The sequence below is a fragment of the Balaenoptera acutorostrata genome, chromosome 8, assembly GCF_949987535.1.
Source record: "Balaenoptera acutorostrata chromosome 8, mBalAcu1.1, whole genome shotgun sequence".
In the NCBI taxonomy this organism is placed as follows: Eukaryota; Metazoa; Chordata; class Mammalia; order Artiodactyla; family Balaenopteridae; genus Balaenoptera; species Balaenoptera acutorostrata.
Window position 1 is genome coordinate 78,094,103 of NC_080071.1, and position 20,010 is coordinate 78,114,112.

Genomic DNA, 20,010 nt, shown 5'->3' on the forward strand with positions numbered 1-20,010 from the left:
CTGCTGAAATCCCTGGGGTTTACTTCAATTGAGACTGAGATTGTATGTGGAACGTTTACTAATGCTTCTCAGAAAACGCCAGGATCTAACAACAACGTTCACCAGCGTTTTGATGTTTGCCAGACTGTTGGTCATCAGTCCACCATATGTATCCTTCCAGGCTCTGTAGAGCTGATGGGGAGGCAGGTAAAGTCAAGCGCACTTTATCTGAAAAGTCATCGTCTGTACATGCTAGTGGTATATACATCTGTGGAGCGACTTCACAGAAACACGACCTTGTTTGAGGTCCCAGGATGCCACCAATTCTGAAAGGTGGGAGCAGTCTGTCTGCGATGGGGCATGTGGTGACAGGAAAACTCTACCTTCTAATGCTTTACATCGCTTGAGAAAAGCTTGGGAAGAAGGAAAACAGAGAGGCTCACTAGTAGAGGGTGGAAACGTGGAACTATTTTTAAAATGGAAATTAGAACAAGTTTAAGACACCTTCGAGATTCTACCCCTCTTTCCTTCTCTTAGGGCTCTGTGTGATGGTGGGGAGACCACACCCGGACCACTGTGCTGTGTCTTGGGTACCTGAGTACCCAAAAGCTTGGACTGAGTTCAAAGGAGATGATTAAAGGAATGAGGCGATTGGAAGTGATTGACTGATGAGAAAAGATGAAAGGAGCTAAGTCAAGGAAACTGACTAAGCAATAGCCGAGGGGCAAAATGATAAAAAGCTACAAATACCTAGAATGTGCACACACCAAATAAATGAGATAAATTAGCAGAGGAGAGTTTTGGCTGAGAATTAGAAAAATCTTATGAGACAAAGTGTTCCATTAGCCCACTGATCACTCAGTAATGAAAGTGGAGGCTGGATCACGAGGGGCTTTTTACAAGCAGGCTGAATCTGTTTCCAGAAGGCATCTGATGGTGAATGCTTCCACACTTGGAAGGCACACTGACCTGGACAACCTATCAGAACAAAATTCCTATAATCGAGACTAGTTAAATTACAAATTATATCAATGATATTAATGTATTCAGTCTTCACAAAGTAACTGGTTACCATGGAGGAAGGGCAGCAAAAACCTTCAGAAATCAGAGACTCAAAAAGCCAGGTTTAATGTCAAACAATCGGCCACAAATTTTAACATGGAAATTAAAGGCATCACATCTCAATGAACTAAATGAGGTGAGCTACAACTGCAAAGACTTCTAATGAAAAGTGAAAATAATTGAAAAAAGGCATTTCTTGTAAAGGCAGGCTCCAGTAATGAGAACCAAGGCTGCTTTGAAGCTTTCAAACAATTCATCCTGATGACCTAAAAGGATCCCTTCTGCTTGAGGAAGTCATTTTTTACTTGTCCTCCTAAAATTCCTAGTGTGACCTTGCTGATAAAAGTGTGCTGGCTTTCCAAAGAAATTCTCCCTTATTTAGAATCTTAGAACAAAGTTTTATAGAAATCTTACTTATAATTTGCATAATCATCAACCAAATAACTTGCAATGTTAAATCCTTCTCTTAATTTAAGTGCTGGATCAAATTGCTCTTTAGGATGACTTTTCCCCTTATTTTTAGGAAAGATTGAGTTCATAAAGAGTTTTATAGAACCTAATGAACTAAAATAATCATACTATTTTAGGGTATAAGATCCAGAGCTTGCATATACACCTCTAACCTATTCTTCCCATAAATGTGTAGAATTACAGACAAATTGGAACTTTTTTGATAGACTAGTGATTTGCTAGTTTTTATCCTACTTGAACCCCGTTTTTCTGATAAGCTGAACAGTTCTCCCTGTGATGAGCTTTGCCCCCATTTAACTGTGCAAACCCCAATTTGCTCAGCAGTAAATTTTACAAGGGTCCTCTACCAGAATTAATAATCATGAACCAGCTTTAACTGGAAGTTGCCAAGTCCTGTGCTGCCATAAACACACCCAAGGCTTCTTCCAGAAGCACTTAATAATCCATTTCATCAGGCTGGCAGTCACAGGTATGGTTAATTTGGAGTCTGGCCATTCCCTCCTGTGGCCAACCCTTTCCTCCTCAATAACTGGTAAACAAACCAACCAACAAATGTCTGGACATAAATACATTCTTCTGTTGCATGTGCGAATGTTATTTTTTTAATTCTCCAATTAAACTTGTCTTCTATGTGTTCCTGCCCTTCTCCTTCTTTATCTTTCCCCAAAGAAAATTATAAACCCTGCAGAGCTGCACACACTTAACTGAAGCATTTGCCGGAGAGAGGGGTCTATTTCTGCTCTCACAAGCAATTTCAGCTTCCCACTTGCAGTGTGTAGTTCCATTTTATATCAATAGTAGTTCCATGCAGAGAACAAGATCTCAAAGTGAGGAGAAGCATAAAAAACCATCCCCCGAATCTCTGTCATAAAAGGTTGAAGTGGAAGAAAGCCCAAAGATCAGAAAAAAGGCCGCAGAATCTAAAAGTTGAGTGGGATCAGATATATTGGAGAAAGTTTTCCAAGATCAAGTTCCGGAAAGGGCAATCACTCATCCCTTGGTGAGAAAGAGAAAGCACACATGTGCTTACGGTGGTCTGCTAAAGTGTCTAGAGTTACACAGGAAGATCTTCTTGTACTTTTTTGGTGCTTCTCCAGGGAATATATTTTTATACAGCCCTCTTTTCTTATTACATAAAAATCCAGTAACTTATCAATACATTAACTGCCATCTGTGTCTTGCCTAGAAGTAGTAGGAATAAACAAAGGATTTTCTTTCTTTTTCATCTCAAAGTTATATGCCCAATACCTTCGCTTGTTTTTATTACCTTTAATTAGCTTAATAATCTTCACATTTCCTTGTTGAATAACTGCTAACTTAATGTGTTGCCATAATGCATTTTTAAATTACTGCTTTAAAAAATACAGTGCTGATTTTCAGTTTCCGCTCACTATATTAATTATCTATAAATATGTGTGAGATTTCCTTCAGCAGATTTTCACAATCTCCTTATTATCCCTATATAGACACATTAAAGTGCTACAACAATTCAAAGTTCAACATCCCTGTAATTTACTCAGCCTTATAATTGACATTTATAAGCTCAGCAAACCTGGAAGGGAAGAGAAATATTAGCCAGCCCAAGTCAAGCTCAGAGACCTCTAATTTGGATGTAAGTGTCGAGATCTTGTTTGTGGAGACAAACTGACCCACCCTCCCTTGTGCCCAGATATTCGCTTCTGGGGACGCAGTTTCTCCTTTTGAGCAAGAGATGATTTCCACCTCCCCCTCCCCCTCCGCTGGAGCTCATTCATTCCTATAAGCTTGAGTTGAAAAGAAAAGTGAACAAACCAGTTTGTGAGCTGTGTGCTGGGGATGGACAGTTGCTTGTCTCTCCTTAGAGCGTGAACGGGGTAGAGGAAAAAATGAAATGCCTCAGTCCTAGGTCTGCCACTCACATGCTCTACAACGAGGAATGTATCACTTGTTGTCACAGAACCTCTATTATCCCATCCATACAATGGAGGTAACATCTGCCCAGGATAAAGCCCGGCCCTGTTGTGAGGAACTGTGATGCTATAGACTCAGTGCTTTGAAAGCAGGAAAACGCTGTCAAATGCAGTTATAATTACTAATGCTACTAATCTGTAGGGTCTGGGTCTGGGGGGAGTGCCTAACCAATGGTTCTCAAAGCGTGCACCCCTACTCAGCAGCACCAGCCTCAACTGGGAAATTTATTGGTTCTCACCGAATTTGAAACTCTGGGGTAGGCCCAGCACTCTGTGTTTTCACAAATCCTCCAGGTAATACTGATGCACACTATTTGGAGAACCAGTATCCGGCTTGTATCTGTGATCTAATAAAGTGGCTTGGGGTTTGATTTTCTTTCATCTTCCATGGACAATAGTGGTAGGTAGTAGTTAAAACTTTGTGTCCTACGATCAGACTGCCTTGGGTCAAATCTTGACTCTACTATTTGGGTAGTTTTTGTCAAGTTACCTAAAATCTGTGTCTTGGGGGCTCACCTAGGATATTGTGAAGTAAAAGAGATATCCATATTAAACACAGTGCCTGGAACATACCAAGTGCTAACAAACTGTTAACTATTATTATTCTCTAGGTTTTGCTTTCTAACCAGCCTACAATTGTATATTTGACCTAACTGCCTCCCTAACTGTGTAAATAAAATGAGAATAAAGAAAAGACTATCCATGGTTTCGGTGTATACCTAAGGTTCTTCCATGTAGACCCAGGCAAATCCCAAAGGCAAATTCACAGAATAATCCCAAATAGTCTTTCCAGTATACAAGTACCCCACATAATACTTCCCTTTCAGTTATTATTCTGATTCTACAGATTTATGAATTCCCAATGTGCCTCTCTGTAGATGTGAAAATGTTATTCATCCCCCCTTCAAGGAATGGAAGGCAGAGTTGAAGGAGAAAAAGAAAATCAGCCTAGCTGATTATTTTCATGAACACCTACAGTCAATTTCAAACAGACAGTGTAGCATTCCTATAGAGAAAAGAATCTTCATGAATTCGCCATTTAATGGAGAGCGGGTAGTCATTAATTTCATAAAAACATACAATGTATACTCATTAACCTATTTGTGAGGTGCTCAGAATTTTCCAGGTGCAATGCTCATGACTGGCATTAAATGCACTGCAATTGCCAGAAGCAGACAGTGAATAATATAAATAAATCCATGTGCATGGAGAAAAAGCCTTGGGAAATCTCCGAGACACTACAATTAAGGTGAGATAGACAGCAGCTTATCTAAAGGAGAAGAATAAGGGGAATCAAGGGCTTTCAATATGGCTTCATGAAGGATTATTCAAAGATCTAAGGGCAAAAAGAGAAGCCCTGCAGGGAAAATGGAAAATATAGGTTGGAACCAAAGAGACTATAGAGAGGATAAGGACAGAAAAAAGAATGTAAGTGTGGCAGAAGCTCAGTCAATGTCATTCCATCCTAGCCGAGAGAGGGAGCCGCGGGAGGAAAATTGTCCCTTAATTGATACAACCAGCTCTCAACTTACTAACCAGGTCTGTTCCTAAGTTCATTTGTAAGTCAGCGGGTTGAAACCCAGAAAACATTTTCCCATGGAAACATTATTCATCGTGGTTTGGCTTTCTGGACAGCCCACGATAGGGTATTGAACCCAAAATGAAATTGAATATAGAACTTAATCCCTAAAAACATGATTTCAATTGTATCTAACCAGCATTTTTAATATTGTGCCTTTGGAAAAACAGAGTTCAAGTTCAAGGGTGGGATGCACTGAATGAGTCCTGAGCTTTGGCCAACCCCTCAGCCTCTGTCCCCGCTGCCTAGAACATTCTTCCCCAGATGACCTCATGGCTACACAAATAGGACATTCTCAGGGAGGCCATTCCTGACCACCTTGCTTCAAATTTCGACACCCTCCCCTCAGCGCTCCCTAATTCTCTTCCCTGTTTTATTTTTCTCAATAGCATACCATCCAACATGCTATCTATATTGACATACTGCGTTACTTATTGATTGCCTCCCCTCGGAGAATGTAAACTGGAGGAGGGATTCTTGTCTATTTGCTCAGTAATATATGCCCAGAGCCTAGAGAAGCATCTCCTAGACAGTAGGCAACCAAAACATACATGTCGAACTTAAATATTTACTTGTTTATCTACTTATTAACTGTAGGTTGGAGAGCTGAAGCCAGAACACGGGCCAGGTAGATTCTCCTGGATCCATGGCAATACGCAAGAGAAATGAAGCCTCTAAATCAATCTTTCCCCCAAATACTCTGAATCAGAGAGAGAAATGTGTGTGCTTTGGGGAAGCAGCATGGGGAGAAGGGCAGGGGTTGAGAAAGAGAGAATTTTGGAATTCCCCACCATGCATGCAAAATCCTGGCCTCTGAGCAAAAAACCCCTGAGTTCTTCTCTTCCCTCTGGTAGTCACCAGCATGTGACCTTGGACAAGACACTGTCTCTGCAGAATCATCGTTTCCCACTGTTTAACAGAAAGATGATGCTCTTTGCACCCTGCAGGTCTGTTGGTGAAGATCAAGTGTGTGATAAATGTGGACGCGCCCTGAAACGATAAAACGCATCCCAAAATAAAACAATCATGGTGCCGAAAGGGTAATGTATACAAACAAATAGTAAGATTAAGTCTTCATCGATCCTCTGTGGGATGCTGGACTGTATTTTTCTGAATATAGCAATCTATGACTCTTAGCTCCATAACCTACATATGAAAATAAGTAGGAAGGCTAAGAAAAATGTGTGTGCAGTTGGCATTCTTGATAAGAGGGGAAAAAAAGAATTTAGGTAAATATTCAATGACAATATGATGCAAAAAAACTTTTTTTTTTAAATTAATTTATTTATTTATGGCTGTGTTGGGTCTTCGTTTCTGTGCGAGGGCTTTCTCTAGTTGCGGCAAGCGGGGGCCACTCTTCATCGCGGTGCGCGGGCCTCTCACTATCGCGGCCTCTCTTGTTGGGGAGCACAGGCTCCGGACGCGCAGGCTCAGTAATTGTGGCTCACGGGCCCAATTGCTCCGCGGCATGTGGGATCTTCCCAGACCAGGGCTCGAACCCGTGTCCCCTGCATTGGCAGGCAGATTCTCAACCACTGCGCCACCAGGGAAGCCCCAAAAAAACTTTTTTGAATTGCAAAATTATATTTTAGCTCAAATATAACTTTCTCAGAGAAGATTTCCCAGACATAGCCCTCCCTACCTGTTACCCTTCTAACCATCAAAACTTTAATCTCTCCTTGCACATAACACCCATTTTCTTTTTCTTTAGTGGTATCTACCATAATTATATGGGGAAAACATATAATTTATTTTGTTTACTGAGAGCTCTCCCCACCTTCCCTATCCTACTAGTTCCATGACCACACGACCATTTTTGTCTTGCTTACTGATGAATATCCAGAAGCTACACAGTACCTGCCACATAGAAAGCACTCAGTAAATATTGGTTGTGTGATCAAATGAATGAGTAGGTAAATGAATGAGTAAATGAACAATGAATGAATGAAGACATGAATGCATACACGTGTACATACATACAGGCTTGAAGGTCACAGTTTTAATAGGAAAACTGGATCCACTTGGCAGTTCCTTCCATGTGTGAGCTAATAATAAAATACCACAGTGTTTGTAGTCTGTTTTGGTAAAGAGGGCTTTCTTGGAAAAAGAGTTAACCAGTGCCTGATGAGAGCTGAAGTGATCTGTGGGTCCCTGGTTTTGCTCCTACTTTTCATTCAAGCTTTTCATTGCCACAGGCACAAACATGTCCTGCTTGACTGGCTAAACCTGTCAGGCAAAAGCCCTATTTAATTACAGTCAGAGAACCCAGTGCACCATTCACAAGTCTGTCTTCAGACAGGTTTGTCCAACAAAGCCCAAGTATGTTTGTCTGCTCTTCTATTCTGGCTGATTCATCTGTGGTGGGATGGGCAAAGGCCTCATGGGGAATTGGAAATGTTAGAGTGAAGGCCAGCCACAGAGCTCTCACCCTACAGGGTCCCAAGACCTGAATGACCACCAGGCACTGATATCCAGTAGAACAATCAGGCACTGATGAAAATAAGGCCTGAGAAAAGGACATAAAGTGCAGATTCTACCTTTCTCTGCAATGTGGCTTATTAGAAAGGGCTCTGGCTTAGGAGTCATACATCCAATTGATTTTGGACTCATTTACTTACTGTGTTATTTACAATTTTCTGTTTCCTCATTGTAAAATGTGGATAAAAATGCATACTCCTCAATGCTGTAAAGGTTAGAAGCACATGTATATAGGAGCAGGCATATAGTAAGAATTTTTAAATCATAGTTATTATTATATCCTGGATTATATGGTTTTCTCATTAGTCTTCCATATAAATGGTTTGCACAGAGGTATGTATATTCTTCTAGCTCAAGGGGTGTCAACCTTGGCTACCCAAGGTGGGTAACTGAGGTGCTTAAAAAGGACTTGTGTCTGGGTACTTCACCCAAAGATTCTGAAAAAAATTGGTGTAACTTGCAGCCTGGAATGCTGGATTTTTAAAACCTTCCCAGTTGATTCAACTGGGTAGACAAGGTCAAGGACCTTGTCTGTTCTGGCTGGAAACTTCCCCAAACAAAGACTGACACCAAAAAACACAAAACTCTCTCTCGACCCCGCAAAGTACTAACATCAGAAGACCTTTCTAACAGAAAAGTAAGCCCTTGTGTTCTACAATGAATTTAAGTGGAAACGCTCTTTCAAGGAGTTACTAACTTACATTTATATTAGGATACAAGAGTCTCTCTGGAGCAAGTTTTGAGAGAAGAAAATACCATGGGACATGTGGAGGGGACAGGGGATGTGCATTGAACCAATTTCCCAATTTCCCACCATCTCTTTTTTCCTCCAGAGCTATTAGCAAACTCAGAACTTAACTTTGTATTTGACCGCCATAGAGAACTATGTCCTCAACCAGAATCTCTTCATAGTTTTCCCTTTGTCTCTGTTAACTTTTTAGTGATTGTCTTTTTTCTTATGGCAATTGTCCTTGGGTTTATTTTACCTGTTCCTTTATTCTAAGACCTTTACGATTTTGTGGGGAAGAGAGTTGGGAATAAACAAACGAATAAAATATTTCTCAGTTTTGCTGAAACCTTGCCTTGCATTACTTCACAAACATAAAAATATCCTACTGATCATCAGTAACTCAGACTGGCTCTCAGATAGTAGTATAAATAGTAATAGTAATATTACTAATAAAAAAAGCAAAATTAATCAATTTTGAGCACTTACTATGTGCCAGACACTATTTGGAGTAATTTGCATATGTTAACCCATTCAGTCCTCACAACAACCTTATGAGCTAGATCATTTTTTAAATAACTTGCCAAGTTCCTAGAACTAGAAAGTAGGAGAGTTAGGACTAGGGTTGCCAGAAAAAATAGACAACACCTAATTTAATTAGAATTTCAGATAAATAATGACTAATTTTTTAGTATAACTATGTCTCAAACGTTACATGGGACCATAATTTTTTAGTATAATATGTCCCATGTAATATTGGAGACATAGTTATACTGAAAAACTGGTCATAGTTTAGCTGAAATTCTAATTTAATTGAGTGCCCTATATTGATTTGCTAATCTGGCAACTCTAGTTAGGAGCCAAAGCCAAAACATCTCATTCCAGATCATGTGCTCTCAGCATTATGCTTTGCTGTCTCTTCCTTCCATCATGCTGGAGATTTAGGAACAAAAGTCAAAGCAGAAGATTAGGTAAGCTGCCCAAACCAGGGCCATGCTTGCTGTCAGCCTCTGTCTCTTCCTCTCCGCAGTGGGACCGCTTGGGCTATCTCAGGCTCAGCCCTGTTCCCAGTTCCTATCATGTCAGCCCTGCTGCCATCAACATTTTAGGGTTCAGTATGTCATCTTGCAGTCAATTCAGCCATAGTGTCCTAGATCTGAGAAGTGGTCTGTTTTTCTTTCCTCATCAGTCCACTGGGGGCCCCAACATCTCGATAGCTGGACTTCAGCCTAGACCTTGTTTTGAGTGGCCATTTAGGTTAAACAATTTAGTGCATCTGCCCCCTCCCAAGGCTGAGTCTTACTTATTAGGCACCCCCTTTTTTCATCTTGAATTTTTGTCCATCACTGACTGCTTCTGAAACCTCTGCCCCCAAAACACTAGACTTGGCCTGATGGATAGAACCTTCTCTGTGTAAGCCTGTCCTTATTGTTCCTCTGCCAGCTCCTAGCCTATGCCGACGAATGACTTGAGCTATAGGGCTTAGTCCTTTCCACCTGCCTTGTCCAGCTGCAAACAACCAGCCAGTCAGCTCTGGCTGGATCCCAAGCGAGGACAACGTGAACCGTCTCTTCTGCCTGGCACCTTCTTAACACCATGCTTTATCCTCTTTTAGTGATTTCAATTCACTGTTCTGCAGATTTGGACCTCTGTCTGAAAGTTTAGAGTGTTTGGGGGTTTATAAGAGTAGTGACAAGAGGAATGCGCAAAAGCTTTGTTTATCTCTAAAGGAAGAGAACTAAATGGTACCCCATAAACCCTGAAGCAAATATAAGGAGAGGAAAAACTATCCAAATTCAAGAACTACAGGAAAATTGGGTTGATTTTTTAAATAACAAATCATGCCAGACAACCTAATTAGCATTTTGATGGTGTTATGACATGACTAGTTAATGTAGCAGTTGGTGGTAATATCCTGGATCTTTCTTTTAATGAATCATTTGATAGCATCTCATGAAATTTTTACTCACTGTTATCACTGCGTAGTTTGTTGCAATTTGTTCAATGCCCCTTAATAAACATACAGACAAACAAATTTCCTGCCCAAGGGAGCTTACAATCAACAAGAAAAGTCAAGCAGAGAAGGGGTTCCCACAGGAAGGAAAATAAAACTTCTTACTACTGACACAGCCTGCTCTACATTACCAAGTGCGCTGGCCGTATAATGAGTCATCTCCACAAACACTTGTTAAATGCTAATCTGCACATGGTGGTGTGTAAGGATCTAGCTCCAGGGAGTGAAACAGACATGGTCCATGCCCTGCAGGAATGACAGCCCTGAGAGCTGTAGTTATAAATCGGAAAGAAAAGATTGGGTCTTACTTCTCCCCTCTTGCCTGGTAGCTCACTCAATTAGCGTTGCTTTTGCCTGTGAAACAGTCATTATGTTTGCTGGGCTTCTTTTCCTCCCTATGCTTGGGAATATGGGACTTGATCTCTGCAGCTTCTGAATATTTTTCCCCTAAAATTAATTAGATTTACCTTTTGATTGTTTGTCAAATCTCAAGTCCTTCCCTATAGAACTATGCCTTCATTAGGATTCTAACTTAATTTTTAACACATGTTGGAGTATATACTCCACTCAGCTTTCAAGAGCAGATTTCAAAAGAAATTTTAGAGTAAAGTATCCCCTTGCCAATGGTGCATTAAACCTTAATGTAATTTACCTGTGCTTCTGTATATATATGTGTATAAATACTTCCATCCATAAGTACATATTGCATGTGATATGAGTATGTTAAATAACAAACAGGATTTACTGGGTACTCCCAAAGTTTTAGGTACTGTGCTGGCATGCTGATCTTCTCATTCAATCTCACAAGACCTTACAGTAAAGGTAAGATTATTGCCTACACTTCGTAGATGAGAACATGAAAACACAAAGATCAGACACACAGTAAGTCCTAAAACTGGGACTTGAACTGACTCCAGACCTAGACTCCTAACTACCCCTATGTTGCTGTGGTTGAAATTTTATTTTTAACGTCTGTATTCGCAGAAGTCTACCCTGGGAATTTTGAGGCTCAACCAGTTTGCGACGCAATGACGCATAGCATGCTGTCACCCCACGGCAGCTTCTCAATGGCTTCTATGGGACAGCTGACTGCAGGCATCTCATCACTGCTCAAAGCCTCCTTAGCTGGGTTCTGCCTACACTGCCCTCTCCTAGGACCCTTGTGCTCTGACTGGAGACTTTCACCTTGAGGACACAGCCCCTCCCCTCACCCTGTATCCTTCTCACCATCCAAAGAATTCTCAAACACAGCACAATTTACTTTTCTGTGCTAGTGAAGATTTATGAGCGTACAAAGTGTCTACCGGCAAGCAATTACAGCCCACTTGAAAATGCCTTTGCAGAAAGCTGAAATCTGATAAGGAAGCAGAGGGAGATTCTCAGAGGGAGTCAGCCTCACATTCTACTTTTCCAATGTTCAACTCACCCCCATTTGGGAACACAATATTTTTTAACTTGCACAGGTCGACTTTTGTGCTGCAATATACAATACACTTAAATACTTTTCCAGGAGCATAGCATTGGACCTTGTGCATCTTGAGTGGGACAGAATGGGTCCAATGTCGTCCAGCCATCCTGCCCACCCAAGAGACTTTCCATTGCTGCCAGCGCACAGCTCTAAGTGACGGAAATGGAAATAGATAAATTATGCTTTTCACTATATGACACCACAACCCTTGGCACAAGCTAATTAGACCGAGATTGTCACCTGACTCTAAGCAGCCATTTATACTCTGTCTAGTGATCCATGAATCAGCTGCACATGAGAATTCCACCCAACAGGGTGCTTCATGCTGGATAACCATTAATGAACCTGATCAACCCTTCTCTCTCTCTCTCTTTTTCTTTCTCTCCCTCCTTCCCTCCCTCCCATTCTCAGAGCATTTGAATGTGAGAAACAGTAGGAAACAGAAGTATAAAATGCACAATAGAGCCAGGAGGTAGAGGCAAGGAAGAGAGGGCAGAGCTGAGGCCATTTGTTGGTAGAAGCCAGAGCCATAAACCTGTCACCCAGATGGCTGACTTTGGGAGTGGAAGCCTCAGATCCTTATTGCTGAGCCAGGGACCAGAAAACCAGAAATACAGTGTAACTATGCACTATCCTCCTGTCAAGGCCAGTTTCCTGGGTGTGGGACCTGTGCAGGCTCATTGGCCCTGTATCAGGAAGGGCCCAGCACACGGTTCAGTGCTGTTGCCGCCATCTTGAAATTCTTCATAGACTTGGAAAAAGGAGCCCCATGTTTGTATTTTGCACTGGGCTTGGCAAATTATCCTACTGGTCCTGCTTCCTATTGTCTTTTAAGGAACAGCCTTTTGGCAGATGAGATTGTTTTCTGCCCCTCCCAGTGGAAGATCCAAGCTTTGTGGGTCCTGAAGCTTATGCGATAATGGGAGCCCTCTTTAAGAAAAAGGATACAAAATTATGGATATAAAGGTAGGTTTTGCCCAACGTTAATCTGCTGGCTTCTCAGAAAAATGTCCAAAAGCACTTCATGGTGACTTGTTACAGTGCCCTGGCTACCAGGAGGTTGACAGAGTAAACTCCGGGGAGGATGGGGTCATTAAGACCTCTTGGTCTGGACAAATTCTCTCCAGCTACATTAGCAGGATCTTTTCTTCCACCAGTTTCTCCCTCTTACGTGTTTTATGTTGTTGTTGTTTTGTTTTCTTAATCTGGTTTGTTTTCAACCCTTCTATAAACCAAACCACTCTGAACATTGCCCTAAAAACAGAATTCTGGAATTTTCTGTTCTCTAGTTTTTACTGAGTGAAAACATTTTTCTCTTTCCTTATTCCCTTTTAATTGTCCAGATAATGATGTATTTTGTTTGCCATGATATTGTTTTTACATTTAACAGCTTAAGCTATTGTCTTTTAACACAAGATACTAGCAATATTCTCTACTCCAGAGCATTTGAGAAGGATAATTTACCCATCTCCCAAATTCCACCACACCTTGCTATTCTTAGAAGTTGGTTTAGATATAGCTTTCTCCAAGATTGTAGGTCTGGACTAGAAGATAGCAAACCTGTTTCAATTCATTTAGATCATGGTTCGATGAACCCATACATGTCAAAGTATTTAGTACAATGTACTGCTCAAAGTAGAAATTCAATAAATGCTTATACTTTTTTGTTCCTCTGATTCAAAGGTAAAAAAATTATGAAAGATTGACATTTTAAATGTTGACTAAAATTTCTATTCTTGAAAAATGTGACCCAAATTTCACCTGTAAGACTGAGTGATTAAGTCCAAAAATACTCATTGTCTCATTTTAATTTTTTTCTGTAAGTTATTCTAAAGTATAATTCTTAATTCTAAAATGTGCAGAATAGCCTTAAATTAATTGCTGGGATCAGTCGAAATATTTCACTATCTCTTTCCACTGTATTATGGCAAACCAGTTTTAAAGCAGTTAATAGTTCTAGAAAATAATGTATTAGTAGTCAAATATATGAATCAATGATATTACTTTAATACTATTCCAGAAGCAACCAGAATGGCTGAATTAATAACATCCTATTATTTTATTATTGCACAAGAATTTATAGCTGTGCTGACACCACACCAGGACTAATTCTCCCTTTTATTGGACTTTATTAGACAATGTATGGCAGGGCCTTCTCCAATGCCCCTGGGGAATCCCAGAATGACCCAGGCCTAGTCACTTTCTTAACCCTCACCCAGTAACACATTATTCTTTTCTCTCTCCAGGTTCACACAGAGCTCATGCGTAAAAATACCTGCCTAAACCAGAGGTCAGCCAATCAACAAGGTAGCATTTGAACACTTAAACTTAAATCCAACTTATATTTGGTAAGAAATGTATTATGGGCTTTCTGTTAGCAGCCAAGTTTGGCAGGGTGATCTATCTTTAGATTTATGCTTTTGAACATTGACCAAGGCTGCTTTTGTCTGGCTGTGCTGAACCTGAATTTGTTAACCTATATGCCAACGGTATATATTTGGGAAGAAGACTTCAAGGGGTTATAAATTAAAGAAAGAATTATATTCAATGCTTCTTACTCAGCAAGGGGATTTAAGGAAGTTTTGGGTCTCCATAGGTTGAAAAGCTCACCCCAACTACCTTATATTGTGAGGTAAAGCTTAGATTTTGATCTGCTGTTGCCATCTGGATGTGTGATACCTGCTTGTGGTCCAGAAGTAGATCACCTCAGCCACCTCTTCATTTAAATGATATTTACCAAACACCTAATATACACTAAACATGGTTCTAAATATCAGGGATACTACATGGAACAAGGCATTATTCTCCTGGAGATTGTACTCCAGTCCCCCTTTCTGACTCATTGATATAATTTACAGGGCATTGACCCTGCCTTAGCCAGAAGTAGAATGAGGAAAGTTTCAATCTTGTAATTTCCAACGTCCCTTGTTTCTAGCTTTAGAGAAGGCTTTTTTAAAATTAAGTTTATAGACCATTCATATTCCAATATGTTCAAAGCTTTTTTATTTTCTGGGAATATAGCAATGGCCACTACAAAACCATTATATTACTCTAAGTATTTCATAAAGTTTTATTCATGAAAGAGAATGAAATTGTGCAAGTGTCATTAGACTGTAATAAAATCTGAGATCCAAGAGAAGAGGTGCAGGAATTATTGTGTTCAGGTTCAACCAGCAGAGATTCTTTCTTACAACTCTTTCTTTCTTGCTTGGCTGATATCTCTCAGGAAAACAAATATTCATGTGTTTTCCCAAGAAACAAGACAAGCAGGCATAGAATAACATCTTGAAGCTATAAGAGATCTTGTGAATCATCAATCTAAAAGTTTCAAATTACACAGGAGAAAAAGGTCTTTGCTTGTGCTGCCTTCCTCCCCTCCTTATCTAGCTAAATCCTTGTCATCAGGCAGTATTCTCCCCAGCACCACCTCCTCCAACTCCAAGGCTAATTCCAGGGCCCTTTGGTTCTATGTGTATCTCCATCAGAGCATAGACAATATTGGATTGACATTATTTGTTCATGAATCTCTTTCCTGATGACACTGAAGTTTTTCAATGGCAGAAACCACATCTCTTTGCTCCTCTCTGTATCTCAGGCTGCAGCAGGGACTAATACATGGCAGGCTCCTACAGTGCCTATGAACTGCTGTGACCTGCTCGAGTTTATACCGCAGATCCAAGTCTAAGACACAGTTCTCCTAACTCGTGGTCTTGGGCTCTTTCCACAACACCACATAAAGGAGTGTGTGAGAGGAGAAAGGCTTATAAATTGAAAAGGGAAGCCTTTAAACAGTTTTCTTTAGGTCAAATTAGTGAAAATGAATGGGCACTTTTGCCACAGAGCCTATGCCACCCACATGATCCCATGAGTAGTCTTCAGCTGTTAAAGATGGGCAGCCTCGACTCCAATGGCATAGAAAGGGAATAGCAATCAATATTTGTCGAGTACCTGCTATGTGCCAGGAACTTATCATATACTATCTCATTTAAAGCCAGGTTTCTGTGGAATTCTATGTTATGATTTGTTTTGCTTTCATCTTTCCTGATGAAACTCTTTTCAAATGGTTGCAAAGGGGAAAAATAGAATGATACCAAAAAGTTTGGGAAACCCAAGGTCTCCTGGTAGCCAATAGAAGCGATAATAACCTGATAACCTGCTAGAGGATTAGGTGAAAGATGATGGAGCTGGGATAGATGGAGATGGGAAACCCATCAAAATGTCAGGTACAGCCAGGTGGACCATGAGATACAGCCCCTTGAACTTCACCTGGTTTACGGTGCCTTAAATAAATACCAGGGAATCTCAAAGTGATGGGAAATAGTGTTAATTCAGACAGCCTGCATCTTTGTGATTCTCCTGGCTTTTCCCTCATGTTCATCTCTCCCCCACCAGGGATCTCAACTAGCTTAAGACAGAAGGAAAGTGTGAAGGGGAAGTGCCAGCCACTTTGGTGTCTTTTATCAAAAAAATACAAATTTTAGGACCACCTCCTCATTAGGTTCTTCTTATAACTCACTGGTCAGAACAATGTCACATGATCATCCCTGACTGCATGGGACGCAGAAAAGATGACTGTTTCACTGTGGGAGATGGAGAGTGAAAAGGACAGTAGGAATAGCTGTTGGGTTAGCCAACAAGCAGTGTCTGAGACAGGCTCCAGGCCAGATATGTGTCTTCAGGACTCAGCAAGAGTTTAATACTAAATCATGTATCAGTGATTGGATGAATGAATAGAGCATCTATGTTGTACTTACTAGGGTAAGTACAACATAGACGCTTGAGAAAAAATTGGCTTATAGTAATAATAAAACTAGGTTGAGGGCTGACACAACTAATGGGAGGTACTTGAAACTGATAAGAGTGAAAAGTTCCTCAGTCAAATTCCATTATGATACAGTTTTGCTATGCCACCAAATTTCCTCTGCCATCAGAAGCAATCTCTGGCCTACACCAGAAGCAACAAGAAAGAAGTCAAGTATTAGCATCCAAAAACATGTTCTGTTCTTAGATCCCTCTCCCTTTGAAGTTTGAATTGTTCTTATTGGATGAACCAATTAGCAGTTTCTAGAAAGTGTGAACACACTCTTTGCATATCATTGTTTATCCTCTTCCCTCTCTCCAGAACTGTTGAACCAGTTTGCAGTTTCCAGAAAACCCAAGGACACATTTTGCACATTATTGTTCCTCCTCTTTCCTCTTTCCAGCCCTCAAGTACCCAGTGATCATAAGTATGCACTTTTTAAAAATCTCATTTATTTTTATTCTGACTATGTAAAAATGTGCTTAAGTGGGTCTCTGTCATTTGGGGAGAGTGAACAGATAGAGGAAGGAGAATTATTGACCAAATTTCCCCACCTCATTGATTGAGCCCATCACAAAGAAGATTAGAATACTAGACATTCCTTCTCGTACTTTAGAATATGATCCTTGAAGCCACCAAGCAGTTTTCAGAATTCCTAAAACAAAGCTATTTCACTAGCAATGTAATAAACATGAGCGACATCTCCAGCTTGAGAAAGAAAGACCATCCATCCTTCGTGTTTTTGTCCAAATTTACTTGTTCCAACCCTACCGCTTCCCTTCCCCCATAAGTCTAGTACCTCTTTATGGGTCTCCACTCACTATTCGAATAACCAAGAATCAGAAGATTACTTTCTTAATCCAACATAGAGACCTATCTCTAAATACTTCTTGGAGAGGGGACAGAATTGTCCCATAAATCTTCAAGTCAGAGGCTCTAGACATTTTCTTTTTAATGAAATTTATTGTATTTGTGCTTTGCCCCTTGAAATCTTCTATTATATTCTACTTCATTCCAAAAACATGCTGATTAAACCCACTAAAATTTTACTGTACCACACATTGCACTCAGGGGGCGGATGCAATTTTCAACATTGCTGTCACACGGTGTTGCTATTGAAAACAAACCCAACTCCTTACTAGCTGGTGCAGTGACACCATCTACCACTTTCCAGACATTCACAGACCATGGGGCTGCTCCACCCCTGGACTCCTACAGTTAGAGCGCTTTGAGCACATTATCTTTGAAACATGAACAAGACGCTGACGGGGAGGGGGTACAGGCGTTGGTGGGCACCGCAGTAAGAGCCTAGCCTTAGTCAGGCACTGTGCAAAATACCAGCAGTTCCCTCAAGATACCCCAGATGCTGGGGTAAGATCTCAATCACTTTCCAGACTTGCCCTTCTCTCAAGGTCAGTCCCCCCTCAAGGGGCCCGTAGGAGCCCTTTCATGATGACTGTAAAGCCAGAATATATAATATTGAAACTTCAATGAGTTCCAATGCTCTTTATATTTACATAACTTAAAAAAAAATCACTCAAAAATCTCAAAATGACTATCTGCCCCATTAATAGTCTTTACCTAGACAGAAAAAGAGACAGGATTATTTTGCATTGCAACCTTGCTAGATTAAAATATGAGTAATGATATCTCACCTAAGTTCCCTGCTTCGCTGCAAAGAACTAAGAGGGGAAGGACCAAGACTCTATTCTGTAGGACTCTATTTGATAACATAATTGTTAAAGTATCTTTAACAATTCATGTTGGTCGTCTCTTCATCTTTCTGCATCACTCTGGCTCCACATCTCAGACAAAGGTCATCATATGTTTCCCACCTAACTTCAAGTTTATTGTAAAACTGATGAGAGATCAGATGTTGCAGTGCTGGAAAAAGTTCTTAAAATGATCCTAATACAAATATAATTTGATTATCGATGTGACCTTAGAGCTCTCTCCAAGGACACTCTTCCACTAAAAACTTGAAATAGGAGTGGAAAAGGCCTTGTTTCTAAGAACATACTTTGTTTCAAGAGGAAACTCTAAGGATTTCATCATTATAACCTTTTTTTTCCAGAATCAAAACTGCCTTTCCTACCCACCCCTGAAGCCACTTCAATAAAGGCTCTTCCTAGTGGGCACTCAGAGGAAGTCATTTGTTTGATGTATATATTTAATTCCGTGTACATTTTTGCACCTCATCTGCAAATCTCACTTTCTGTATTTATCTTGATATCCTCTAATTGCCTGCTGATGTAAACCTATTTCTTCCAAACATAAAGAACCTGTGAAGCCAAAGGAAGTATTTTCAAAACCAGGGATAAATAGTAAATAAAAATCAAGGTCAGGGTCAAGGTTTAATATCATCTTATTGCCTTTAAACCTGAACTTTATAGTCAAGGCAAAATACTGGACTGATTTTCCTTCCTCCTTGCTGACTTAATTACTGGATTGGATATGTAACATCTTTGCTTTGAAAGAATGAGTGCTTTAGAACAAATTTTCTCTAAATCATTTTTCAAGATTTTCTGTTACCTCATCTAAAGCTGCTTTCCATTAATAATTCCTCAGTACAAAGCATCTAGACACACAGACATCATAATTAGGGAGATTTCAATTACCTATGTGAGGAGGCAGGTAATTGACAATCTAATTAGTCTCATTTCAATTACCATTTTTCTCTTCATTAGAGCAGTTAGAAAATGGTAAAGGTTTGTAAAACATTCTAAGACCACAGCATTTTCAAGCTAGATTTACTAAAGATTAAGGCTGGACTTTTCCAAGACCGAGGGAGAATAAGCAATACTAAGGCAGTGTTCAAGACAGTTGCTGCGTTTAAAAACCAGACAAGCATATTGGAAGCTCATCAAGCAAGAATATGATTCAAAGCCCTGGGGTGGAAGCTGGCAAGTGGTTCAGATAGGACTCATCCATCGTCCAAAGGAGAGGTTATTTGAAACATGCGTTATTTAGTAAATGAATAATCACTCTCATTTATGGAGTGCTTGCTGTGGATCAAACACCACATAAGCACCTACCGTGCAGTATTCTCTCATTTTCATACGAACATCAACCCTCTCAGGTTAATATTATCACCCCCATTTTACAGATGAGGAAACCGAATGGCAGAGATTATGCAATTTTCCACACCCAGACAAATACTCTGACCCTGGATCCCATGCTCTGAATTTTTCCATTCATTTCCTGACCCCTGGAGGAAAACTTGCCGTTGGACTTCAACAGACCTGGGGGTAAATCCCAACTCCTTCACCTACCAACTGTCTCCCCCAAAATACTAAGTTCCCTTTCACCCTCCTAAATAAAAAACAGTTGCCTTTTTCTTGCTGCTGAATATAGGAAAGTGGGTATATATGTGTGTGTATGTATAAATGTATCCACCTATACATATAGAAAACTGAAAGTACCTAAGGGACAAAAACAGTTTCCTGTGGACTTTGGGTGATAATCTGTGTGCATAGATAATG